The sequence below is a fragment of the Rhinolophus sinicus genome, chromosome 12 (genome assembly GCF_057876585.1).
Source record: "Rhinolophus sinicus isolate RSI-liver-muscle chromosome 12, RSI-T2T, whole genome shotgun sequence".
In the NCBI taxonomy this organism is placed as follows: domain Eukaryota; kingdom Metazoa; phylum Chordata; class Mammalia; order Chiroptera; family Rhinolophidae; genus Rhinolophus; species Rhinolophus sinicus.
The window spans coordinates 645,721-671,640 of NC_142512.1; the positions used below are offsets into that span (position 1 = coordinate 645,721).

The following is a 25,920-nucleotide window of genomic DNA, read 5'->3' on the forward strand; positions in this document are numbered from 1 at the left end:
TCGGGCGGCTCCGGCTTGCCGTGTCTCCAAGCCAGCCGCCCGTGAGACATGGTGCTATGAGCCCCCTATCCGTGGCTCTGTGGGTGTTCCTTCTTGGCCTCGCCAAATCCTGCGTTCTTGTGCGGGCAGAGGGACTAGAGTCCCCGCAGGACAGGGACAGACAGACAGAACGGGAGGAGGAGTAAGAGGGAGCGAGATGGAAATATACACGTATATGTACGTGTATGTGTCTAGACATACAGAGAGACATGGACAGAGACAGAGAAAGAGGGGGCAGGCACGCGGGGAGAGAGCTCCTGAGCCAGAGCCAGAACCCAACAGGCACGTCACAGAGCCAGACAGACATGGGGTGGGGGAGGGTGGGAGGGACGCACATTCGGGCACACGGACTGGGACAGACGCACTGAGGCTGTGTTGAAGTGGTGGCTTCTCCACCGGAGTGTGGTCGTGCCCGGGGCTGGGCTCCGCCAAGGAGGCATTGCCCTGGCGTTGGCAGTCACCATTGAAGCCCCCGGGGCGGGCCGCCAGGGTCTCCGGAGGGCCAGTGGGCTCTGAGCCCCGCCCAGGGACCCGCCCGCGGGAGGAGAGTGGCAGCCCCCAGGCACCCTGGTTGTGAGGATTGTGTGCCTGCGTGCCTGCTCTTCCCTTGTGGCGGTCTCCCCTGGAGTCGATGGCGCGTGGTGTGTTGGGGTGCTGCTCCCGCCGTCCCCTGGTTTGTCCCGGCTCTTTGTGCCCTTTGTGTCGGGGACACCGTGGCCGGCGGGAAGGGAGGGCTCCTGGCTCTTGTGGGAGACGGGAGGGGACGCGCGGGGGTGTGGGGAGAGGTGCCTGCCCGCGGAGACAGAAGACTCCGGTGGGGCGGGGCGGGTGGGCGTCCCGTTTGCCCGAGGACACGCCGATCCTGTGTCTCGGGGCCCAGGGGCAGGCGCAGGGATGGGCGTCCCCTGGGCTCGGGCCGAGGTGCAAAGGACCGGCACGTCCTGGGATGGAGAGAGCCTGGTGGAAGCCTGCGCCGGCAGGCAGCCCTGGGCTTGGGCGTTGGGGGTTGCGGCGGCGGCAGGGTCGGGGAGCGAGAGGGAGCCCTGCGATGGCGGTGGCGGCGGCGGCGACCTAGACGCGGCTGGCTGCTGCAGGCTGACGGCCTGCCTCGGCGAAGAGCACTAAGAAGAGGGAGAGGGGGGGAGCCCTGGCCGACAGGCCTGGTGTGCGGCCGGGGATGCGAGCTTGTAGTGCTGGGCGGCTGTCCCTCCTCTGGCCAGGGGGTCCTTCGGCTGGCTGGGCGGCTGCAGGGGTTGCAGAGGGGCAAGGGGCGGCAGGGATTCGGAGGGAGGCACGCCGGGTCGGCGGCGCAAAAGGAGAGGCGAGCAAAAGCCTACAGGTATTCCCAGGCGGTCTCCCATGCAAGTACTAACCAGGCCCCTCCCTGCTTAGCTCCCGAGATCAGAGGAGATCGGGCGCGTTCAGGGTGGTATGGCCGTAGACGCTGGGACCCGGCTCCCGCGCCCCAAGAGCCTGCTCCCGGCCTGTCTCGTGAGCGCCCGCCATGCAGATGAGCCGCTCCGGTGGCGAGCATCGACCCGCGGGCCGGCTCTGCCAGCACCGCGTCCCCCCCCAGTCCGGCTCCCCGCCTCTTCCTAATGCCCCTGGCGTGGGCGGCGGGCTACTCCTGGCCGACAGCGAGGCCCCTTCGCGCCACCCGGGGCTCCATGGGACACTGCCACTTCCCTGATGGTGCCAGAAGTCGTGGAACTCTGGCATCCTGGGACTCCCCGCACCCAGACCGGCATACAACCCGCCCCCCTACCGCCACCAGGTTTACCCCCAACCGCAGCCCCAAGGCTGGTGGAGGCCTGCACCAGCAGGCAACCCTGGGCCTGGGAGTTGTGGGAGGACCCCGCGGCGGCGGCGGGGGCGGCTGCGGCGGCGGCGGCGACGGCGGCGGCGGCGGAGGCAGGGGAGGGTGGCGAGGTAGGCGATGGCAACCGCGTGGATGGCGCCAGGGCGGCGATGGCGGCGGCGACAATGGGGGCTTTGACGGTGGGCGCTGGGACACGTGGGCCGATGGCGGCGGCGGTGGCGGCGGGGGCTGGGGAGGGCGTGAGGGCGGTGCTGGCGGCGGAGGCCGGGAGAGCAGAGGCGGGAGACTGAGCGAGTATGGCATTGGTGGCGGCGGGGGCTGGGGCGGGGGCGGGGAAGATGGGGGTGCTGGAGGCGGGGAGAGCAGAGGAGGGAATTGAGGGAGTGCGGCAATGGCGGCAGCGGGGGCGGGGGAGGGGGAGAGGGCAGCACTGGTGGCGGAGATGGGGAGCGCGGTGCTGGCGGCCGAGGTGGGGAGAGCACAGGAGGGAGTTTGAGGGAGTTTGGCGGTGGCGGCGGCGGGGGCGGGGACAGGGGCGGGGGCGAGGGCAGCGCTGGGGGGGGGGTGTGGGGAGCCCGGTGGTGGCGGTGGCTTTGGCGCAGGCGGCGGTGGCGGCGACCGCGCGTCGGCGAAGGATTCGCGATGACGGCCTGCGGGACCGAAGAGGACTGAGAGGAGGGTGTGGGGGGGGAGCCCTGGCCCACGGGCCTGGTGTGCGGCCGGGGCTGCCAGCTTGTAGTGCCGGGCGGCTGACCCTCTGCTGGTCAGGGCGACCTGCGGCTGGCTGGGAGGCTGCAGAGGGGCAAGGGGCGGCAGGGGTTCGGAGGGAGCCACGCCGGAGCGGCGATGCAAAAGGAGACGCTAGCAAAAGCCAACAGGTATTCCCAGGCGGTCTCCCATCCAAGTACTAACCAGGACAGACCCTGCTTCGCTTCCGAGATCAGACGAGATCTGCTGCGTTCAGGGTGGTATGGCCTTAGGCACTGGGACCCGGCTCCCGGCACTCCAAGAGCCTGCTCCCGACTTGCCTCCTGAGCGCACGCGCCATGCTGCTGGGCCGCTCGGGTGGCGAGCATGTCTGCCCGAGTGCCTCCCGCCCGCTCCCCGCCTCCTCCGGTCGCCGCTGGTGTGGGCGGCGGGCTACTCCTGGCCCGCAGCGAGGCCCCTTCGCGCCCCCCAGTGGCTCCACAGGCCTCTGTCACTTCCCTGACTGTGACATATGTCTGGGCGCCCTGGCATCCTGGGACTCCCCACGCCCGGAATGGCTTTTACCACGCCCCCCTACCCCAACCCCTCTCATCCCCCCCCCAGCCCCACAACCGCACACCCCCCTTGCTGCTGTGCTGTCCCCACCACTCAGGGCCACCGAGGGGGTCGCAGGGTCCTCTCAGTCCCCTCCACCCTAGGGACGTGCAACCCAGGCCCTGGCCCTGGCCGGCCCCACCCACTGGCCCAAAGCCAGGGAGAGCCACCCGCGACCAGGGGGCAGCACCTCCAGACTGCCGCCACCCTTCGTCACACAGCCTTCTGTCTGGGCCCTCGCCCCTCATCAGCGACCGGCGTCCCGCCCGATCACTGGTCACTTCACTGGCTACACATCACCTCTCCTGACCCAGGGTGTTGAGAGAGAGGATGAGAGAAGGCCAGAGACGGAGCAAGAGGTAGGCGGAGAGAGACAGACGGGGACTGTGGGGACAGACTTGCAGAGAGCACTTTCCAGGCTCTGGGCCTCGCGTGGAGGGGTGCTGCGTGGGGGCTGCACGGACATCAGCTGTTACCGCTTGGCCATCAGCTGTTGCCAGTTGGCCATTGGCCACTGGCAGAGCTGCGGTGGCCAAGCTAGGAAGCGCGGATGGTGGACTGCAAATTGCAGAGGGGCGCGGACTGCAGTGGGCCGGCTTGGTGGGTCTGTTGGTTGGCAGAGAATCGGCCGGCAGGTTGGGGATCGGGCGGCTCCGGCTTGCCGTGTCTCCAAGCCAGCTGCCCGTGAGACATGGTGCTATGAGCCCCCTATCCGTGGCTCTGTTGGTGTTCCTTCTTGGCCTCGCCAAATCCTGGGTTCTTGTGCGGGCAGAGGGACTAGAGTCCCCGCAGGACAGGGACCGACAGACAGAACGGGGGGACAGGGGGACCGGGGGACGGGAGGACCGGGGGACAGGGGACCGGGAGACGGGTGTAAGGGGGGGGACAGGGAGAACGGTGGGACTGTAGGAACCCGGGGCGGGGGTACCGGGGGACGGGGTACCAGGAGATGGGGGAAGGGGGGCAGGGGGACAGGGAGACCGTTGGAACTGGGAGAACCGGGGGACGGGGGGTCTGGGAGACGGGGGCATGTGGGACGGGGGGAAGGGGTGACCGGAAGATGGGGGGACGGGAGTACGAGAGGGCCGGGGGGACGGGGGGACTGGGGGATGGGGGGACAAGGGGACCGGGGGACCGGGGGGACAGGGGGACTGGGTACTGGGAGACAGTGGGACCAGGGGACGGGGGGACCGGGAGATGGGGGGACACGGTACCAGGGGAAAGGGAGACCGGGGAATTGGGGGACAGGGAGACTGGGGGACTGGGGGATTGGGGGAATGAGAGGACGGTGGGACTGGCGGACGGTGGGACGGAGGGACCAGGAGACCGGTGGATGGAGGGACAGGAGTACGAGGGTACTGGGGGACGAGGGACATGGGGAGGGGGGGACCGGGAAACGGGGGAACGGGGGACCGTGAGACGGGGGGACCGGGAGATGGGGGACCTGGGGCCGGGGGGACGGGGTGACGGGGGGACCGGGAGACAGAGGGACAGGGGGACTGGAGGGTCGGGGGGACCAGGGGACGGGGGGACCGGGGGATGGGGGGACCGGGGCAACGGAGACGGGGGGACCGGGGGAACGGCGGATGGGGGGACCAGGGGACCCGCGGACCGGGGGACCGGAGGTTGGGGGGACCGGGGGATAGGGGACCGGGCGACGGGGTGACCAGGGGCATGAATGGATTGGGGGGACGGGGGTAGCAGTGGACCGGGAGATGGGGGGACCGGGGGACCGGGGACCGGGGGACGGGGGGACCGGGGGACCGGGGGTTGGGGGACTGGGGGATGAGGGGACCGGGAGATCGGGTACCGGGGAACGGGGCGACTAGGAGACGGGGGACCGCGAGACGGGGGACCGGGGACGGGGTGACCGGGAGATGGGACACCGGGAGACGGGAGACTGTGGGACGGGAGGACCGGAAGACGGGGCGAACGGAGAACTGGGGGATCGGTAGACGGGGGCCAGGGCGATGGGGTAACCGGGGGACTGGGGGACCGGGGGACCAGGGACCGGGGGTTGGGGGTCCAGGGGATGAGGGGACCGGGAGACGGGGGACCTGGGGACCGGGCGACCGGGAGACGGGGGACCGGGAGACGGGGGGATGGGTGTGCGGCCGGACCGGGAGACAGAGGGACAGGGAGATGGGGGGACCGGGGGACCGGGGGAAGGGGGTAACACTGGACGGAGGACCGGGGGACCGGAAGACCGGGCGACCGGGAGACAGGGGACCGGGAGACTGGGGACCGGGAGACGGGGCGACCGGGGAACGGGGGGACCGGTAGAAGGGCGCCTGGGCGCCGGGGGAACCGGGGGACCGGGGGACCAGGAGGCGACGGGGGACCGGGGAACGGGAGACCGGGGGTATGGGGGGACGGGGGGACCAGGCGAAGGAGGGACGGGGGGACGGGGAGACGTTGGGACTGGGGGACCGGGGGACAGGTGGACCGCGAGACGGAGGACCGGGAGACGGGGGAACGGGGGTCGGGGGACCCGGGGAGGGGGGGACTGGGAGACGAGGGAATGGGGGACGGGTGGACCAGGGGCGTGGGGGGACTGGGGGGACGGGGGAGCGGGGGACGGGGATGGGGCACTGGGGGGACGGGGGCACCGGGGGACGGGTGGACTGGGAGAGGGTGGATGGGGGTACGGGGGAACAGGGGGATCAGGGGACGGGGGGAACAGGGGACGGGGGGGACCGGAATAGGGGGGATGGTGGAACGTGGGGACGGGGGACCCGGGAGACGGGGGACAGGAAGACGGGGAACCGGGGGAACGGAGACAGGGGTGACGGGGAGACGGGGGTACCGGGGGACGGGGGTACTGCGTGGGGCTGCACTGACATCAGCTGTTACCGCTTGGCCTTCAGCTGTTGCCAGTTGGCCATTGGACACCGGCAGAGCTGCGGTGGCCAAGCTAGGAAGCGCGGATGGTGGACTGCAAATTGCAGAGGGGCGCGGACTGCAGTGGGCCGGCTTGGTGGGTCTGTTGGTTGGCAGAGAATCGGCCAGCAGGTGGGGGATCGGGCGGCTCCGGCTTGCCGTGTCTCCAAGCCAGCCGCCCGTGAGACATGGTGCTATGAGCCCCCTATCCGTGGCTCTGTGGGTGTTCCTTCTTGGCCTCGCCAAATCCTGCGTTCTTGTGCGGGCAGAGGGACTAGAGTCCCCGCAGGACAGGGACAGACAGACAGAACGGGAGGAGGAGTAAGAGGGAGCGAGATGGAAATATACACGTATATGTACGTGTATGTGTCTAGACATACAGAGAGACATGGACAGAGACAGAGAAAGAGGGGGCAGGCACGCGGGGAGAGAGCTCCTGAGCCAGAGCCAGAACCCAACAGGCACGTCACAGAGCCAGACAGACATGGGGTGGGGGAGGGTGGGAGGGACGCACATTCGGGCACACGGACTGGGACAGACGCACTGAGGCTGTGTTGAAGTGGTGGCTTCTCCACCGGAGTGTGGTCGTGCCCGGGGCTGGGCTCCGCCAAGGAGGCATTGCCCTGGCGTTGGCAGTCACCATTGAAGCCCCCGGGGCGGGCCGCCAGGGTCTCCGGAGGGCCAGTGGGCTCTGAGCCCCGCCCAGGGACCCGCCCGCGGGAGGAGAGTGGCAGCCCCCAGGCACCCTGGTTGTGAGGATTGTGTGCCTGCGTGCCTGCTCTTCCCTTGTGGCGGTCTCCCCTGGAGTCGATGGCGCGTGGTGTGTTGGGGTGCTGCTCCCGCCGTCCCCTGGTTTGTCCCGGCTCTTTGTGCCCTTTGTGTCGGGGACACCGTGGCCGGCGGGAAGGGAGGGCTCCTGGCTCTTGTGGGAGACGGGAGGGGACGCGCGGGGGTGTGGGGAGAGGTGCCTGCCCGCGGAGACAGAAGACTCCGGTGGGGCGGGGCGGGTGGGCGTCCCGTTTGCCCGAGGACACGCCGATCCTGTGTCTCGGGGCCCAGGGGCAGGCGCAGGGATGGGCGTCCCCTGGGCTCGGGCCGAGGTGCAAAGGACCGGCACGTCCTGGGATGGAGAGAGCCTGGTGGAAGCCTGCGCCGGCAGGCAGCCCTGGGCTTGGGCGTTGGGGGTTGCGGCGGCGGCAGGGTCGGGGAGCGAGAGGGAGCCCTGCGATGGCGGTGGCGGCGGCGGCGACCTAGACGCGGCTGGCTGCTGCAGGCTGACGGCCAGCCTCGGCGAAGAGCACTAAGAAGAGGGAGAGGGGGGGAGCCCTGGCCGACAGGCCTGGTGTGCGGCCGGGGATGCGAGCTTGTAGTGCTGGGCGGCTGTCCCTCCTCTGGCCAGGGGGTCCTTCGGCTGGCTGGGCGGCTGCAGGGGTTGCAGAGGGGCAAGGGGCGGCAGGGATTCGGAGGGAGGCACGCCGGGGCGGCGGCGCAAAAGGAGAGGCGAGCAAAAGCCTACAGGTATTCCCAGGCGGTCTCCCATGCAAGTACTAACCAGGCCCCTCCCTGCTTAGCTCCCGAGATCAGAGGAGATCGGGCGCGTTCAGGGTGGTATGGCCGTAGACGCTGGGACCCGGCTCCCGCGCCCCAAGAGCCTGCTCCCGGCCTGTCTCGTGAGCGCCCGCCATGCAGATGAGCCGCTCCGGTGGCGAGCATCGACCCGCGGGCCGGCTCTGCCAGCACCGCGTCCCCCCCCAGTCCGGCTCCCCGCCTCTTCCTAATGCCCCTGGCGTGGGCGGCGGGCTACTCCTGGCCGACAGCGAGGCCCCTTCGCGCCACCCGGGGCTCCATGGGACACTGCCACTTCCCTGATGGTGCCAGAAGTCGTGGAACTCTGGCATCCTGGGACTCCCCGCACCCAGACCGGCATACAACCCGCCCCCCTACCGCCACCAGGTTTACCCCCAACCGCAGCCCCAAGGCTGGTGGAGGCCTGCACCAGCAGGCAACCCTGGGCCTGGGAGTTGTGGGAGGACCCCGCGGCGGCGGCGGGGGCGGCTGCGGCGGCGGCGGCGGCGGCGGCGGCGGCGGAGGCAGGGGAGGGTGGCGAGGTAGGCGATGGCAACCGCGTGGATGGCGCCAGGGCGGCGATGGCGGCGGCGACAATGGGGGCTTTGACGGTGGGCGCTGGGACACGGGGGCCGATGGCGGCGGCGGTGGCGGCGGGGGCTGGGGAGGGCGTGAGGGCGGTGCTGGCGGCGGAGGCCGGGAGAGCAGAGGCGGGAGACTGAGCGAGTATGGCATTGGTGGCGGCGGGGGCTGGGGCGGGGGCGGGAAGATGGGGGTGCTGGAGGCGGGGAGAGCAGAGGAGGGAATTGAGGGAGTGCGGCAATGGCGGCAGCGGGGGCGGGGGAGGGGGAGAGGGCAGCACTGGTGGCGGAGATGGGGAGCGCGGTGCTGGCGGCCGAGGTGGGGAGAGCACAGGAGGGAGTTTGAGGGAGTTTGGCGGTGGCGGCGGCGGGGGCGGGGACAGGGGCGGGGGCGAGGGCAGCGCTGGGGGGGGGGGTGTGGGGAGCCCGGTGGTGGCGGTGGCTTTGGCGCAGGTGGCGGTGGCGGCGACCGCGCGTCGGCGAAGGATTCGCGATGACGGCCTGCGGGACCGAAGAGGACTGAGAGGAGGGTGTGGGGGGGGAGCCCTGGCCCACGGGCCTGGTGTGCGGCCGGGGCTGCCAGCTTGTAGTGCCGGGCGGCTGACCCTCTGCTGGTCAGGGGGACCTGCGGCTGGCTGGGAGGCTGCAGAGGGGCAAGGGGCGGCAGGGGTTCGGAGGGAGCCACGCCGGAGCGGCGATGCAAAAGGAGACGCTAGCAAAAGCCAACAGGTATTCCCAGGCGGTCTCCCATCCAAGTACTAACCAGGACAGACCCTGCTTCGCTTCCGAGATCAGACGAGATCTGCTGCGTTCAGGGTGGTATGGCCTTAGGCACTGGGACCCGGCTCCCGGCACTCCAAGAGCCTGCTCCCGACTTGCCTCCTGAGCGCACGCGCCATGCTGCTGGGCCGCTCGGGTGGCGAGCATGTCTGCCCGAGTGCCTCCCGCCCGCTCCCCGCCTCCTCCGGTCGCCGCTGGTGTGGGCGGCGGGCTACTCCTGGCCCGCAGCGAGGCCCCTTCGCGCCCCCCAGTGGCTCCACAGGCCTCTGTCACTTCCCTGACTGTGACATATGTCTGGGCGCCCTGGCATCCTGGGACTCCCCACGCCCGGAATGGCTTTTACCACGCCCCCCTACCCCAACCCCTCTCATCCCCCCCCCAGCCCCACAACCGCACACCCCCCTTGCTGCTGTGCTGTCCCCACCACTCAGGGCCACCGAGGGGGTCGCAGGGTCCTCTCAGTCCCCTCCACCCTAGGGACGTGCAACCCAGGCCCTGGCCCTGGCCGGCCCCACCCACTGGCCCAAAGCCAGGGAGAGCCACCCGCGACCAGGGGGCAGCACCTCCAGACTGCCGCCACCCTTCGTCACACAGCCTTCTGTCTGGGCCCTCGCCCCTCATCAGCGACCGGCGTCCCGCCCGATCACTGGTCACTTCACTGGCTACACATCACCTCTCCTGACCCAGGGTGTTGAGAGAGAGGATGAGAGAAGGCCAGAGACGGAGCAAGAGGTAGGCGGAGAGAGACAGACGGGGACTGTGGGGACAGACTTGCAGAGAGCACTTTCCAGGCTCTGGGCCTCGCGTGGAGGGGTGCTGCGTGGGGGCTGCACGGACATCAGCTGTTACCGCTTGGCCATCAGCTGTTGCCAGTTGGCCATTGGCCACTGGCAGAGCTGCGGTGGCCAAGCTAGGAAGCGCGGATGGTGGACTGCAAATTGCAGAGGGGCGCGGACTGCAGTGGGCCGGCTTGGTGGGTCTGTTGGTTGGCAGAGAATCGGCCGGCAGGTTGGGGATCGGGCGGCTCCGGCTTGCCGTGTCTCCAAGCCAGCTGCCCGTGAGACATGGTGCTATGAGCCCCCTATCCGTGGCTCTGTTGGTGTTCCTTCTTGGCCTCGCCAAATCCTGGGTTCTTGTGCGGGCAGAGGGACTAGAGTCCCCGCAGGACAGGGACCGACAGACAGAACGGGGGGACAGGGGGACCGGGGGACGGGAGGACCGGGGGACAGGGGACCGGGAGACGGGTGTAAGGGGGGGGACAGGGAGAACGGTGGGACTGTAGGAACCCGGGGCGGGGGTACCGGGGGACGGGGTACCAGGAGATGGGGGAAGGGGGGCAGGGGGACAGGGAGACCGTTGGAACTGGGAGAACCGGGGGACGGGGGGTCTGGGAGACGGGGGCATGTGGGACGGGGGGAAGGGGTGACCGGAAGATGGGGGGACGGGAGTACGAGAGGGCCGGGGGGACGGGGGGACTGGGGGATGGGGGGACAAGGGGACCGGGGGACCGGGGGGACAGGGGGACTGGGTACTGGGAGACAGTGGGACCAGGGGACGGGGGGACCGGGAGATGGGGGGACACGGTACCAGGGGAAAGGGAGACCGGGGAATTGAGGGACAGGGAGACTGGGGGACTGGGGGATTGGGGGAATGAGAGGACGGTGGGACTGGCGGACGGTGGGACGGAGGGACCAGGAGACCGGTGGATGGAGGGACAGGAGTACGAGGGTACTGGGGGACGAGGGACATGGGGAGGGGGGGACCGGGAAACGGGGGAACGGGGGACCGTGAGACGGGGGGACCGGGAGATGGGGGACCTGGGGCCGGGGGGACGGGGTGACGGGGGGACCGGGAGACAGAGGGACAGGGGGACTGGAGGGTCGGGGGGACCGGGGGACGGGGGGACCGGGGGATGAGGGGACCGGGGCAACGGAGACGGGGGGACCGGGGGAACGGCGGATGGGGGGACCAGGGGACCCGCGGACCGGGGGACCGGAGGTTGGGGGGACCGGGGGATAGGGGACCGGGCGACGGGGTGACCAGGGGCATGAATGGACTGGGGGGACGGGGGTACCAGTGGACCGGGAGATGGGGGGACCGGGGGACCGGGGACCGGGGGACGGGGGGACCGGGGGACCGGGGGTTGGGGGACTGGGGGATGAGGGGACCGGGAGATCGGGTACCGGGGAACGGGGCGACTAGGAGACGGGGGACCGCGAGACGGGGGACCGGGGACGGGGTGACCGGGAGATGGGACACCGGGAGACGGGAGACTGTGGGACGGGAGGACCGGAAGACGGGGCGAACGGAGAACTGGGGGATCGGTAGACGGGGGCCAGGGCGATGGGGGAACCGGGGGACTGGGGGACCGGGGGACCAGGGACCGGGGGTTGGGGGTCCAGGGGATGAGGGGACCGGGAGACGGGGGACCTGGGGACCGGGCGACCGGGAGACGGGGGACCGGGAGACGGGGGGATGGGTGTGCGGCCGGACCGGGAGACAGAGGGACAGGGAGATGGGGGGACCGGGGGACCGGGGGAAGGGGGTAACACTGGACAGAGGACCGGGGGACCGGAAGACCGGGCGACCGGGAGACAGGGGACCGGGAGACTGGGGACCGGGAGACGGGGCGACCGGGGAACGGGGGGACCGGTAGAAGGGCGCCTGGGCGCCGGGGGAACCGGGGGACCGGGGGACCAGGAGGCGACGGGGGACCGGGGAACGGGAGACCGGGGGTATGGGGGGACGGGGGGACCAGGCGAAGGAGGGACGGGGGGACGGGGAGACGTTGGGACTGGGGGACCGGGGGACAGGTGGACCGCGAGACGGAGGACCGGGAGACGGGGGAACGGGGGTCGGGGGACCCGGGGAGGGGGGGACCGGGAGACGAGGGAATGGGGGACGGGTGGACCAGGGGCGTGGGGGGACTGGGGGGACGGGGGAGCGGGGGACGGGGATGGGGCACTGGGGGGACGGGGGCACCGGGGGACGGGTGGACTGGGAGAGGGTGGATGGGGGTACGGGGGAACAGGGGGATCAGGGGACGGGGGGAACAGGGGACGGGGGGGACCGGAATAGGGGGGATGGTGGAACGTGGGGACGGGGGACCCGGGAGACGGGGGACAGGAAGACGGGGAACCGGGGGAACGGAGACAGGGGTGACGGGGAGACGGGGGTACCGGGGGACGGGGGTACTGCGTGGGGCTGCACTGACATCAGCTGTTACCGCTTGGCCTTCAGCTGTTGCCAGTTGGCCATTGGACACCGGCAGAGCTGCGGTGGCCAAGCTAGGAAGCGCGGATGGTGGACTGCAAATTGCAGAGGGGCGCGGACTGCAGTGGGCCGGCTTGGTGGGTCTGTTGGTTGGCAGAGAATCGGCCAGCAGGTGGGGGATCGGGCGGCTCCGGCTTGCCGTGTCTCCAAGCCAGCCGCCCGTGAGACATGGTGCTATGAGCCCCCTATCCGTGGCTCTGTGGGTGTTCCTTCTTGGCCTCGCCAAATCCTGCGTTCTTGTGCGGGCAGAGGGACTAGAGTCCCCGCAGGACAGGGACAGACAGACAGAACGGGAGGAGGAGTAAGAGGGAGCGAGATGGAAATATACACGTATATGTACATGTATGTGTCTAGACATACAGAGAGACATGGACAGAGACAGAGAAAGAGGGGGCTGGCACGCGGGGAGAGAGCTCCTGAGCCAGAGCCAGAACCCAACAGGCACGTCACAGAGCCAGACAGACATGGGGTGGGGGAGGGTGGGAGGGACGCACATTCGGGCACACGGACTGGGACAGACGCACTGAGGCTGTGTTGAAGTGGTGGCTTCTCCACCGGAGTGTGGTCGTGCCCGGGGCTGGGCTCCGCCAAGGAGGCATTGCCCTGGCGTTGGCAGTCACCATTGAAGCCCCCGGGGCAGGCCGCCAGGGTCTCCGGAGGGCCAGTGGGCTCTGAGCCCCGCCCAGGGACCCGCCCGCGGGAGGAGAGTGGCAGCCCCCAGGCACCCTGGTTGTGAGGATTGTGTGCCTGCGTGCCTGCTCTTCCCTTGTGGCGGTCTCCCCTGGAGTCGATGGCGCGTGGTGTGTTGGGGTGCTGCTCCCGCCGTCCCCTGGTTTGTCCCGGCTCTTTGTGCCCTTTGTGTCGGGGACACCGTGGCCGGCGGGAAGGGAGGGCTCCTGGCTCTTGTGGGAGACGGGAGGGGACGCGCGGGGGTGTGGGGAGAGGTGCCTGCCCGCGGAGACAGAAGACTCCGGTGGGGCGGGGCGGGTGGGCGTCCCGTTTGCCCGAGGACACGCCGATCCTGTGTCTCGGGGCCCAGGGGCAGGCGCAGGGATGGGCGTCCCCTGGGCTCGGGCCGAGGTGCAAAGGACCGGCACGTCCTGGGATGGAGAGAGCCTGGTGGAAGCCTGCGCCGGCAGGCAGCCCTGGGCTTGGGCGTTGGGGGTTGCGGCGGCGGCAGGGTCGGGGAGCGAGAGGGAGCCCTGCGATGGCGGTGGCGGCGGCGGCGACCTAGACGCGGCTGGCTGCTGCAGGCTGACGGCCTGCCTCGGCGAAGAGCACTAAGAAGAGGGAGAGGGGGGGAGCCCTGGCCGACAGGCCTGGTGTGCGGCCGGGGATGCGAGCTTGTAGTGCTGGGCGGCTGTCCGTCCTCTGGCCAGGGGGACCTTCGGCTGGCTGGGCGGCTGCAGGGGTTGCAGAGGGGCAAGGGGCGGCAGGGATTCGGAGGGAGGCACGCCGGGGCGGCGGCGCAAAAGGAGAGGCGAGCAAAAGCCTACAGGTATTCCCAGGCGGTCTCCCATGCAAGTACTAACCAGGCCCCTCCCTGCTTAGCTCCCGAGATCAGAGGAGATCGGGCGCGTTCAGGGTGGTATGGCCTTAGACGCTGGGACCCGGCTCCCGCGCCCCAAGAGCCTGCTCCCGGCCTGTCTCGTGAGCGCCCGCCATGCAGATGAGCCGCTCCGGTGGCGAGCATCGACCCGCGGGCCGGCTCTGCCAGCACCGCGTCCCCCCCCAGTCCGGCTCCCCGCCTCTTCCTAATGCCCCTGGCGTGGGCGGCGAGCTACTCCTGGCCGACAGCGAGGCCCCTTCGCGCCACCCGGGGCTCCATGGGACACTGCCACTTCCCTGATGGTGCCAGAAGTCGTGGAACTCTGGCATCCTGGGACTCCCCGCACCCAGACCGGCATACAACCCGCCCCCCTACCGCCACCAGGTTTACCCCCAACCGCAGCCCCAAGGCTGGTGGAGGCCTGCACCAGCAGGCAACCCTGGGCCTGGGAGTTGTGGGAGGACCCCGCGGCGGCGGCGGGGGCGGCTGCGGCGGCGACGGCGGCGGCGGCAGGGGAGGGTGGCGAGGTAGGCGATGGCAACCGCGTGGATGGCGCCAGGGCGGCGATGGCGGCGGCGACAATGGGGGCTTTGACGGTGGGCGCTGGGACACGGGGGCCGATGGCGGCGGCGGTGGCGGCGGGGGCTGGGGAGGGCGTGAGGGCGGTGCTGGCGGCGGAGGCCGGGAGAGCAGAGGCGGGAGACTGAGCGAGTATGGCATTGGTGGCGGCGGGGGCTGGGGCGGGGGCGGGGAAGATGGGGGTGCTGGAGGCGGGGAGAGCAGAGGAGGGAATTGAGGGAGTGCGGCAATGGCGGCAGCGGGGGCGGGGGAGGGGGAGAGGGCAGCACTGGTGGCGGAGATGGGGAGCGCGGTGCTGGCGGCCGAGGTGGGGAGAGCACAGGAGGGAGTTTGAGGGAGTTTGGCGGTGGCGGCGGCGGGGGCGGGGACAGGGGCGGGGGCGAGGGCAGCGCTGGGGGGGGGGTGTGGGGAGCCCGGTGGTGGCGGTGGCTTTGGCGCAGGCGGCGGTGGCGGCGACCGCGCGTCGGCGAAGGATTCGCGATGACGGCCTGCGGGACCGAAGAGGACTGAGAGGAGGGTGTGGGGGGGGAGCCCTGGCCCACGGGCCTGGTGTGCGGCCGGGGCTGCCAGCTTGTAGTGCCGGGCGGCTGACCCTCTGCTGGTCAGGGCGACCTGCGGCTGGCTGGGAGGCTGCAGAGGGGCAAGGGGCGGCAGGGGTTCGGAGGGAGCCACGCCGGAGCGGCGATGCAAAAGGAGACGCTAGCAAAAGCCAACAGGTATTCCCAGGCGGTCTCCCATCCAAGTACTAACCAGGACAGACCCTGCTTCGCTTCCGAGATCAGACGAGATCTGCTGCGTTCAGGGTGGTATGGCCTTAGGCACTGGGACCCGGCTCCCGGCACTCCAAGAGCCTGCTCCCGACTTGCCTCCTGAGCGCACGCGCCATGCTGCTGGGCCGCTCGGGTGGCGAGCATGTCTGCCCGAGTGCCTCCCGCCCGCTCCCCGCCTCCTCCGGTCGCCGCTGGTGTGGGCGGCGGGCTACTCCTGGCCCGCAGCGAGGCCCCTTCGCGCCCCCCAGTGGCTCCACAGGCCTCTGTCACTTCCCTGACTGTGACATATGTCTGGGCGCCCTGGCATCCTGGGACTCCCCACGCCCGGAATGGCTTTTACCACGCCCCCCTACCCCAACCCCTCTCATCCCCCCCCCAGCCCCACAACCGCACACCCCCCTTGCTGCTGTGCTGTCCCCACCACTCAGGGCCACCGAGGGGGTCGCAGGGTCCTCTCAGTCCCCTCCACCCTAGGGACGTGCAACCCAGGCCCTGGCCCTGGCCGGCCCCACCCACTGGCCCAAAGCCAGGGAGAGCCACCCGCGACCAGGGGGCAGCACCTCCAGACTGCCGCCACCCTTCGTCACACAGCCTTCTGTCTGGGCCCTCGCCCCTCATCAGCGACCGGCGTCCCGCCCGATCACTGGTCACTTCACTGGCTACACATCACCTCTCCTGACCCAGGGTGTTGAGAGAGAGGATGAGAGAAGGCCAGAGACGGAGCAAGAGGTAGGCGGAGAGAGACAGACGGGGACTGTGGGGACAGACTTGCAGAGAGCACTTTCCAGGCTCTGGGCCTCGCGTGGAGGGGTGCTGCGTGGGGGCTGCACGGACATCAGCTGTTACCGCTTGGCCATCAGCTGTTGCCAGTTGGCCATTGGCCACTGGCAGAGCTGCGGTGGCCAAGCTAGGAAGCGCGGATGGTGGACTGCAAATTGCAGAGGGGCGCGGACTGCAGTGGGCCGGCTTGGTGGGTCTGTTGGTTGGCAGAGAATCGGCCGGCAGGTTGGGGATCGGGCGGCTCCGGCTTGCCGTGTCTCCAAGCCAGCTGCCCGTGAGACATGGTGCTATGAGCCCCCTATCCGTGGCTCTGTTGGTGTTCCTTCTTGGCCTCGCCAAATCCTGGGTTCTTGTGCGGGCAGAGGGACTAGAGTCCCCGCAGGACAGGGACCGACAGACAGAACGGGGGGACAGGGGGACCGGGGGACGGGAGGACCGGGGGACAGGGGACCGGGAGACGGGTGTAAGGGGGGGGACAGGGAGAACGGTGGGACTGTAGGAACCCGGGGCGGGGGTACCGGGGGACGGGGTACCAGGAGATGGGGGAAGGGGGGCAGGGGGACAGGGAGACCGTTGGAACTGGGAGAACCGGGGGACGGGGGGTCTGGGAGACGGGGGCATGTGGGACGGGGGGAAGGGGTGACCGGAAGATGGGGGGACGGGAGTACGAGAGGGCCGGGGGGACGGGGGGACTGGGGGATGGGGGGACAAGGGGACCGGGGGACCGGGGGGACAGGGGGACTGGGTACTGGGAGACAGTGGGACCAGGGGACGGGGGGACCGGGAGATGGGGGGACACGGTACCAGGGGAAAGGGAGACCGGGGAATTGGGGGACAGGGAGACTGGGGGACTGGGGGATTGGGGGAATGAGAGGACGGTGGGACTGGCGGACGGTGGGACGGAGGGACCAGGAGACCGGTGGATGGAGGGACAGGAGTACGAGGGTACTGGGGGACGAGGGACATGGGGAGGGGGGGACCGGGAAACGGGGGAACGGGGGACCGTGAGACGGGGGGACCGGGAGATGGGGGACCTGGGGCCGGGGGGACGGGGTGACGGGGGGACCGGGAGACAGAGGGACAGGGGGACTGGAGGGTCGGGGGGACCAGGGGACGGGGGGACCGGGGGATGGGGGGACCGGGGCAACGGAGACGGGGGGACCGGGGGAACGGCGGATGGGGGGACCAGGGGACCCGCGGACCGGGGGACCGGAGGTTGGGGGGACCGGGGGATAGGGGACCGGGCGACGGGGTGACCAGGGGCATGAATGGACTGGGGGGACGGGGGTACCAGTGGACCGGGAGATGGGGGGACCGGGGGACCGGGGACCGGGGGACGGGGGGACCGGGGGACCGGGGGTTGGGGGACTGGGGGATGAGGGGACCGGGAGATCGGGTACCGGGGAACGGGGCGACTAGGAGACGGGGGACCGCGAGACGGGGGACCGGGGACGGGGTGACCGGGAGATGGGACACCGGGAGACGGGAGACTGTGGGACGGGAGGACCGGAAGACGGGGCGAACGGAGAACTGGGGGATCGGTAGACGGGGGCCAGGGCGATGGGGTAACCGGGGGACTGGGGGACCGGGGGACCAGGGACCGGGGGTTGGGGGTCCAGGGGATGAGGGGACCGGGAGACGGGGGACTTGGGACCGGGCGACCGGGAGACGGGGGACCGGGAGACGGGGGGATGGGTGTGCGGCCGGACCGGGAGACAGAGGGACAGGGAGATGGGGGGACCGGGGGACCGGGGGAAGGGGGTAACACTGGACGGAGGACCGGGGGACCGGAAGACCGGGCGACCGGGAGACAGGGGACCGGGAGACTGGGGACCGGGAGACGGGGCGACCGGGGAACGGGGGGACCGGTAGAAGGGCGCCTGGGCGCCGGGGGAACCGGGGGACCGGGGGACCAGGAGGCGACGGGGGACCGGGGAACGGGAGACCGGGGGTATGGGGGGACGGGGGGACCAGGCGAAGGAGGGACGGGGGGACGGGGAGACGTTGGGACTGGGGGACCGGGGGACAGGTGGACCGCGAGACGGAGGACCGGGAGACGGGGGAACGGGGGTCGGGGGACCCGGGGAGGGGGGGACCGGGAGACGAGGGAATGGGGGACGGGTGGACCAGGGGCGTGGGGGGACTGGGGGGACGGGGGAGCGGGGGACGGGGATGGGGCACTGGGGGGACGGGGGCACCGGGGGACGGGTGGACTGGGAGAGGGTGGATGGGGGTACGGGGGAACAGGGGGATCAGGGGACGGGGGGAACAGGGGACGGGGGGGACCGGAATAGGGGGGATGGTGGAACGTGGGGACGGGGGACCCGGGAGACGGGGGACAGGAAGACGGGGAACCGGGGGAACGGAGACAGGGGTGACGGGGAGACGGGGGTACCGGGGGACGGGGGTACTGCGTGGGGCTGCACTGACATCAGCTGTTACCGCTTGGCCTTCAGCTGTTGCCAGTTGGCCATTGGACACCGGCAGAGCTGCGGTGGCCAAGCTAGGAAGCGCGGATGGTGGACTGCAAATTGCAGAGGGGCGCGGACTGCAGTGGGCCGGCTTGGTGGGTCTGTTGGTTGGCAGAGAATCGGCCAGCAGGTGGGGGATCGGGCGGCTCCGGCTTGCCGTGTCTCCAAGCCAGCCGCCCGTGAGACATGGTGCTATGAGCCCCCTATCCGTGGCTCTGTGGGTGTTCCTTCTTGGCCTCGCCAAATCCTGCGTTCTTGTGCGGGCAGAGGGACTAGAGTCCCCGCAGGACAGGGACAGACAGACAGAACGGGAGGAGGAGTAAGAGGGAGCGAGATGGAAATATACACGTATATGTACGTGTATGTGTCTAGACATACAGAGAGACATGGACAGAGACAGAGAAAGAGGGGGCAGGCACGCGGGGAGAGAGCTCCTGAGCCAGAGCCAGAACCCAACAGGCACGTCACAGAGCCAGACAGACATGGGGTGGGGGAGGGTGGGAGGGACGCACATTCGGGCACACGGACTGGGACAGACGCACTGAGGCTGTGTTGAAGTGGTGGCTTCTCCACCGGAGTGTGGTCGTGCCCGGGGCTGGGCTCCGCCAAGGAGGCATTGCCCTGGCGTTGGCAGTCACCATTGAAGCCCCCGGGGCGGGCCGCCAGGGTCTCCGGAGGGCCAGTGGGCTCTGAGCCCCGCCCAGGGACCCGCCCGCGGGAGGAGAGTGGCAGCCCCCAGGCACCCTGGTTGTGAGGATTGTGTGCCTGCGTGCCTGCTCTTCCCTTGTGGCGGTCTCCCCTGGAGTCGATGGCGCGTGGTGTGTTGGGGTGCTGCTCCCGCCGTCCCCTGGTTTGTCCCGGCTCTTTGTGCCCTTTGTGTCGGGGACACCGTGGCCGGCGGGAAGGGAGGGCTCCTGGCTCTTGTGGGAGACGGGAGGGGACGCGCGGGGGTGTGGGGAGAGGTGCCTGCCCGCGGAGACAGAAGACTCCGGTGGGGCGGGGCGGGTGGGCGTCCCGTTTGCCCGAGGACACGCCGATCCTGTGTCTCGGGGCCCAGGGGCAGGCGCAGGGATGGGCGTCCCCTGGGCTCGGGCCGAGGTGCAAAGGACCGGCACGTCCTGGGATGGAGAGAGCCTGGTGGAAGCCTGCGCCGGCAGGCAGCCCTGGGCTTGGGCGTTGGGGGTTGCGGCGGCGGCAGGGTCGGGGAGCGAGAGGGAGCCCTGCGATGGCGGTGGCGGCGGCGGCGACCTAGACGCGGCTGGCTGCTGCAGGCTGACGGCCAGCCTCGGCGAAGAGCACTAAGAAGAGGGAGAGGGGGGGAGCCCTGGCCGACAGGCCTGGTGTGCGGCCGGGGATGCGAGCTTGTAGTGCTGGGCGGCTGTCCCTCCTCTGGCCAGGGGGTCCTTCGGCTGGCTGGGCGGCTGCAGGGGTTGCAGAGGGGCAAGGGGCGGCAGGGATTCGGAGGGAGGCACGCCGGGGCGGCGGCGCAAAAGGAGAGGCGAGCAAAAGCCTACAGGTATTCCCAGGCGGTCTCCCATGCAAGTACTAACCAGGCCCCTCCCTGCTTAGCTCCCGAGATCAGAGGAGATCGGGCGCGTTCAGGGTGGTATGGCCGTAGACGCTGGGACCCGGCTCCCGCGCCCCAAGAGCCTGCTCCCGGCCTGTCTCGTGAGCGCCCGCCATGCAGATGAGCCGCTCCGGTGGCGAGCATCGACCCGCGGGCCGGCTCTGCCAGCACCGCGTCCCCCCCCAGTCCGGCTCCCCGCCTCTTCCTAATGCCCCTGGCGTGGGCGGCGGGCTACTCCTGGCCGACAGCGAGGCCCCTTCGCGCCACCCGGGGCTCCATGGGACACTGCCACTTCCCTGATGGTGCCAGAAGTCGTGGAACTCTGGCATCCTGGGACTCCCCGCACCCAGACCGGCATACAACCCGCCCCCCTACCGCCACCAGGTTTACCCCCAACCGCAGCCCCAAGGCTGGTGGAGGCCTGCACCAGCAGGCAACCCTGGGCCTGGGAGTTGTGGGAGGACCCCGCGGCGGCGGCGGGGGCGGCTGCGGCGGCGGCGGCGGCGGCGGCGGCGGCGGAGGCAGGGGAGGGTGGCGAGGTAGGCGATGGCAACCGCGTGGATGGCGCCAGGGCGGCGATGGCGGCGGCGACAATGGGGGCTTTGACGGTGGGCGCTGGGACACGGGGGCCGATGGCGGCGGCGGTGGCGGCGGGGGCTGGGGAGGGCGTGAGGGCGGTGCTGGCGGCGGAGGCCGGGAGAGCAGAGGCGGGAGACTGAGCGAGTATGGCATTGGTGGCGGCGGGGGCTGGGGCGGGGGCGGGAAGATGGGGGTGCTGGAGGCGGGGAGAGCAGAGGAGGGAATTGAGGGAGTGCGGCAATGGCGGCAGCGGGGGCGGGGGAGGGGGAGAGGGCAGCACTGGTGGCGGAGATGGGGAGCGCGGTGCTGGCGGCCGAGGTGGGGAGAGCACAGGAGGGAGTTTGAGGGAGTTTGGCGGTGGCGGCGGCGGGGGCGGGGACAGGGGCGGGGGCGAGGGCAGCGCTGGGGGGGGGGGTGTGGGGAGCCCGGTGGTGGCGGTGGCTTTGGCGCAGGTGGCGGTGGCGGCGACCGCGCGTCGGCGAAGGATTCGCGATGACGGCCTGCGGGACCGAAGAGGACTGAGAGGAGGGTGTGGGGGGGGAGCCCTGGCCCACGGGCCTGGTGTGCGGCCGGGGCTGCCAGCTTGTAGTGCCGGGCGGCTGACCCTCTGCTGGTCAGGGGGACCTGCGGCTGGCTGGGAGGCTGCAGAGGGGCAAGGGGCGGCAGGGGTTCGGAGGGAGCCACGCCGGAGCGGCGATGCAAAAGGAGACGCTAGCAAAAGCCAACAGGTATTCCCAGGCGGTCTCCCATCCAAGTACTAACCAGGACAGACCCTGCTTCGCTTCCGAGATCAGACGAGATCTGCTGCGTTCAGGGTGGTATGGCCTTAGGCACTGGGACCCGGCTCCCGGCACTCCAAGAGCCTGCTCCCGACTTGCCTCCTGAGCGCACGCGCCATGCTGCTGGGCCGCTCGGGTGGCGAGCATGTCTGCCCGAGTGCCTCCCGCCCGCTCCCCGCCTCCTCCGGTCGCCGCTGGTGTGGGCGGCGGGCTACTCCTGGCCCGCAGCGAGGCCCCTTCGCGCCCCCCAGTGGCTCCACAGGCCTCTGTCACTTCCCTGACTGTGACATATGTCTGGGCGCCCTGGCATCCTGGGACTCCCCACGCCCGGAATGGCTTTTACCACGCCCCCCTACCCCAACCCCTCTCATCCCCCCCCCAGCCCCACAACCGCACACCCCCCTTGCTGCTGTGCTGTCCCCACCACTCAGGGCCACCGAGGGGGTCGCAGGGTCCTCTCAGTCCCCTCCACCCTAGGGACGTGCAACCCAGGCCCTGGCCCTGGCCGGCCCCACCCACTGGCCCAAAGCCAGGGAGAGCCACCCGCGACCAGGGGGCAGCACCTCCAGACTGCCGCCACCCTTCGTCACACAGCCTTCTGTCTGGGCCCTCGCCCCTCATCAGCGACCGGCGTCCCGCCCGATCACTGGTCACTTCACTGGCTACACATCACCTCTCCTGACCCAGGGTGTTGAGAGAGAGGATGAGAGAAGGCCAGAGACGGAGCAAGAGGTAGGCGGAGAGAGACAGACGGGGACTGTGGGGACAGACTTGCAGAGAGCACTTTCCAGGCTCTGGGCCTCGCGTGGAGGGGTGCTGCGTGGGGGCTGCACGGACATCAGCTGTTACCGCTTGGCCATCAGCTGTTGCCAGTTGGCCATTGGCCACTGGCAGAGCTGCGGTGGCCAAGCTAGGAAGCGCGGATGGTGGACTGCAAATTGCAGAGGGGCGCGGACTGCAGTGGGCCGGCTTGGTGGGTCTGTTGGTTGGCAGAGAATCGGCCGGCAGGTTGGGGATCGGGCGGCTCCGGCTTGCCGTGTCTCCAAGCCAGCTGCCCGTGAGACATGGTGCTATGAGCCCCCTATCCGTGGCTCTGTTGGTGTTCCTTCTTGGCCTCGCCAAATCCTGGGTTCTTGTGCGGGCAGAGGGACTAGAGTCCCCGCAGGACAGGGACCGACAGACAGAACGGGGGGACAGGGGGACCGGGGGACGGGAGGACCGGGGGACAGGGGACCGGGAGACGGGTGTAAGGGGGGGGACAGGGAGAACGGTGGGACTGTAGGAACCCGGGGCGGGGGTACCGGGGGACGGGGTACCAGGAGATGGGGGAAGGGGGGCAGGGGGACAGGGAGACCGTTGGAACTGGGAGAACCGGGGGACGGGGGGTCTGGGAGACGGGGGCATGTGGGACGGGGGGAAGGGGTGACCGGAAGATGGGGGGACGGGAGTACGAGAGGGCCGGGGGGACGGGGGGACTGGGGGATGGGGGGACAAGGGGACCGGGGGACCGGGGGGACAGGGGGACTGGGTACTGGGAGACAGTGGGACCAGGGGACGGGGGGACCGGGAGATGGGGGGACACGGTACCAGGGGAAAGGGAGACCGGGGAATTGAGGGACAGGGAGACTGGGGGACTGGGGGATTGGGGGAATGAGAGGACGGTGGGACTGGCGGACGGTGGGACGGAGGGACCAGGAGACCGGTGGATGGAGGGACAGGAGTACGAGGGTACTGGGGGACGAGGGACATGGGGAGGGGGGGACCGGGAAACGGGGGAACGGGGGACCGTGAGACGGGGGGACCGGGAGATGGGGGACCTGGGGCCGGGGGGACGGGGTGACGGGGGGACCGGGAGACAGAGGGACAGGGGGACTGGAGGGTCGGGGGGACCGGGGGACGGGGGGACCGGGGGATGAGGGGACCGGGGCAACGGAGACGGGGGGACCGGGGGAACGGCGGATGGGGGGACCAGGGGACCCGCGGACCGGGGGACCGGAGGTTGGGGGGACCGGGGGATAGGGGACCGGGCGACGGGGTGACCAGGGGCATGAATGGACTGGGGGGACGGGGGTACCAGTGGACCGGGAGATGGGGGGACCGGGGGACCGGGGACCGGGGGACGGGGGGACCGGGGGACCGGGGGTTGGGGGACTGGGGGATGAGGGGACCGGGAGATCGGGTACCGGGGAACGGGGCGACTAGGAGACGGGGGACCGCGAGACGGGGGACCGGGGACGGGGTGACCGGGAGATGGGACACCGGGAGACGGGAGACTGTGGGACGGGAGGACCGGAAGACGGGGCGAACGGAGAACTGGGGGATCGGTAGACGGGGGCCAGGGCGATGGGGGAACCGGGGGACTGGGGGACCGGGGGACCAGGGACCGGGGGTTGGGGGTCCAGGGGATGAGGGGACCGGGAGACGGGGGACCTGGGGACCGGGCGACCGGGAGACGGGGGACCGGGAGACGGGGGGATGGGTGTGCGGCCGGACCGGGAGACAGAGGGACAGGGAGATGGGGGGACCGGGGGACCGGGGGAAGGGGGTAACACTGGACAGAGGACCGGGGGACCGGAAGACCGGGCGACCGGGAGACAGGGGACCGGGAGACTGGGGACCGGGAGACGGGGCGACCGGGGAACGGGGGGACCGGTAGAAGGGCGCCTGGGCGCCGGGGGAACCGGGGGACCGGGGGACCAGGAGGCGACGGGGGACCGGGGAACGGGAGACCGGGGGTATGGGGGGACGGGGGGACCAGGCGAAGGAGGGACGGGGGGACGGGGAGACGTTGGGACTGGGGGACCGGGGGACAGGTGGACCGCGAGACGGAGGACCGGGAGACGGGGGAACGGGGGTCGGGGGACCCGGGGAGGGGGGGACCGGGAGACGAGGGAATGGGGGACGGGTGGACCAGGGGCGTGGGGGGACTGGGGGGACGGGGGAGCGGGGGACGGGGATGGGGCACTGGGGGGACGGGGGCACCGGGGGACGGGTGGACTGGGAGAGGGTGGATGGGGGTACGGGGGAACAGGGGGATCAGGGGACGGGGGGAACAGGGGACGGGGGGGACCGGAATAGGGGGGATGGTGGAACGTGGGGACGGGGGACCCGGGAGACGGGGGACAGGAAGACGGGGAACCGGGGGAACGGAGACAGGGGTGACGGGGAGACGGGGGTACCGGGGGACGGGGGTACTGCGTGGGGCTGCACTGACATCAGCTGTTACCGCTTGGCCTTCAGCTGTTGCCAGTTGGCCATTGGACACCGGCAGAGCTGCGGTGGCCAAGCTAGGAAGCGCGGATGGTGGACTGCAAATTGCAGAGGGGCGCGGACTGCAGTGGGCCGGCTTGGTGGGTCTGTTGGTTGGCAGAGAATCGGCCAGCAGGTGGGGGATCGGGCGGCTCCGGCTTGCCGTGTCTCCAAGCCAGCCGCCCGTGAGACATGGTGCTATGAGCCCCCTATCCGTGGCTCTGTGGGTGTTCCTTCTTGGCCTCGCCAAATCCTGCGTTCTTGTGCGGGCAGAGGGACTAGAGTCCCCGCAGGACAGGGACAGACAGACAGAACGGGAGGAGGAGTAAGAGGGAGCGAGATGGAAATATACACGTATATGTACATGTATGTGTCTAGACATACAGAGAGACATGGACAGAGACAGAGAAAGAGGGGGCTGGCACGCGGGGAGAGAGCTCCTGAGCCAGAGCCAGAACCCAACAGGCACGTCACAGAGCCAGACAGACATGGGGTGGGGGAGGGTGGGAGGGACGCACATTCGGGCACACGGACTGGGACAGACGCACTGAGGCTGTGTTGAAGTGGTGGCTTCTCCACCGGAGTGTGGTCGTGCCCGGGGCTGGGCTCCGCCAAGGAGGCATTGCCCTGGCGTTGGCAGTCACCATTGAAGCCCCCGGGGCAGGCCGCCAGGGTCTCCGGAGGGCCAGTGGGCTCTGAGCCCCGCCCAGGGACCCGCCCGCGGGAGGAGAGTGGCAGCCCCCAGGCACCCTGGTTGTGAGGATTGTGTGCCTGCGTGCCTGCTCTTCCCTTGTGGCGGTCTCCCCTGGAGTCGATGGCGCGTGGTGTGTTGGGGTGCTGCTCCCGCCGTCCCCTGGTTTGTCCCGGCTCTTTGTGCCCTTTGTGTCGGGGACACCGTGGCCGGCGGGAAGGGAGGGCTCCTGGCTCTTGTGGGAGACGGGAGGGGACGCGCGGGGGTGTGGGGAGAGGTGCCTGCCCGCGGAGACAGAAGACTCCGGTGGGGCGGGGCGGGTGGGCGTCCCGTTTGCCCGAGGACACGCCGATCCTGTGTCTCGGGGCCCAGGGGCAGGCGCAGGGATGGGCGTCCCCTGGGCTCGGGCCGAGGTGCAAAGGACCGGCACGTCCTGGGATGGAGAGAGCCTGGTGGAAGCCTGCGCCGGCAGGCAGCCCTGGGCTTGGGCGTTGGGGGTTGCGGCGGCGGCAGGGTCGGGGAGCGAGAGGGAGCCCTGCGATGGCGGTGGCGGCGGCGGCGACCTAGACGCGGCTGGCTGCTGCAGGCTGACGGCCTGCCTCGGCGAAGAGCACTAAGAAGAGGGAGAGGGGGGGAGCCCTGGCCGACAGGCCTGGTGTGCGGCCG

At 70.7% G+C, this 25,920-nt stretch overlaps 8 pseudogenes; all 8 read right to left on the reverse strand.

The window, feature by feature from the left end:
- Positions 1-1,362: 1,362 nt before the first annotated feature.
- On the reverse strand, positions 1,363-1,482 carry LOC148756190 (5S ribosomal RNA; annotated as a pseudogene).
- A 1,238-nt stretch (positions 1,483-2,720) lies between these two features.
- Positions 2,721-2,840, reverse strand: LOC148756191 (5S ribosomal RNA; annotated as a pseudogene).
- Positions 2,841-7,542: 4,702 nt separating this feature from the next.
- LOC148756192 (5S ribosomal RNA) lies at positions 7,543-7,662 on the reverse strand (annotated as a pseudogene).
- Positions 7,663-8,900: 1,238 nt separating this feature from the next.
- LOC148756193 (5S ribosomal RNA) lies at positions 8,901-9,020 on the reverse strand (annotated as a pseudogene).
- Positions 9,021-13,722: 4,702 nt separating this feature from the next.
- On the reverse strand, positions 13,723-13,842 carry LOC148756194 (5S ribosomal RNA; annotated as a pseudogene).
- A 1,226-nt stretch (positions 13,843-15,068) lies between these two features.
- Positions 15,069-15,188, reverse strand: LOC148756195 (5S ribosomal RNA; annotated as a pseudogene).
- Positions 15,189-19,889: 4,701 nt separating this feature from the next.
- LOC148756196 (5S ribosomal RNA) lies at positions 19,890-20,009 on the reverse strand (annotated as a pseudogene).
- A 1,238-nt stretch (positions 20,010-21,247) lies between these two features.
- LOC148756197 (5S ribosomal RNA) lies at positions 21,248-21,367 on the reverse strand (annotated as a pseudogene).
- Positions 21,368-25,920: the final 4,553 nt, after the last annotated feature.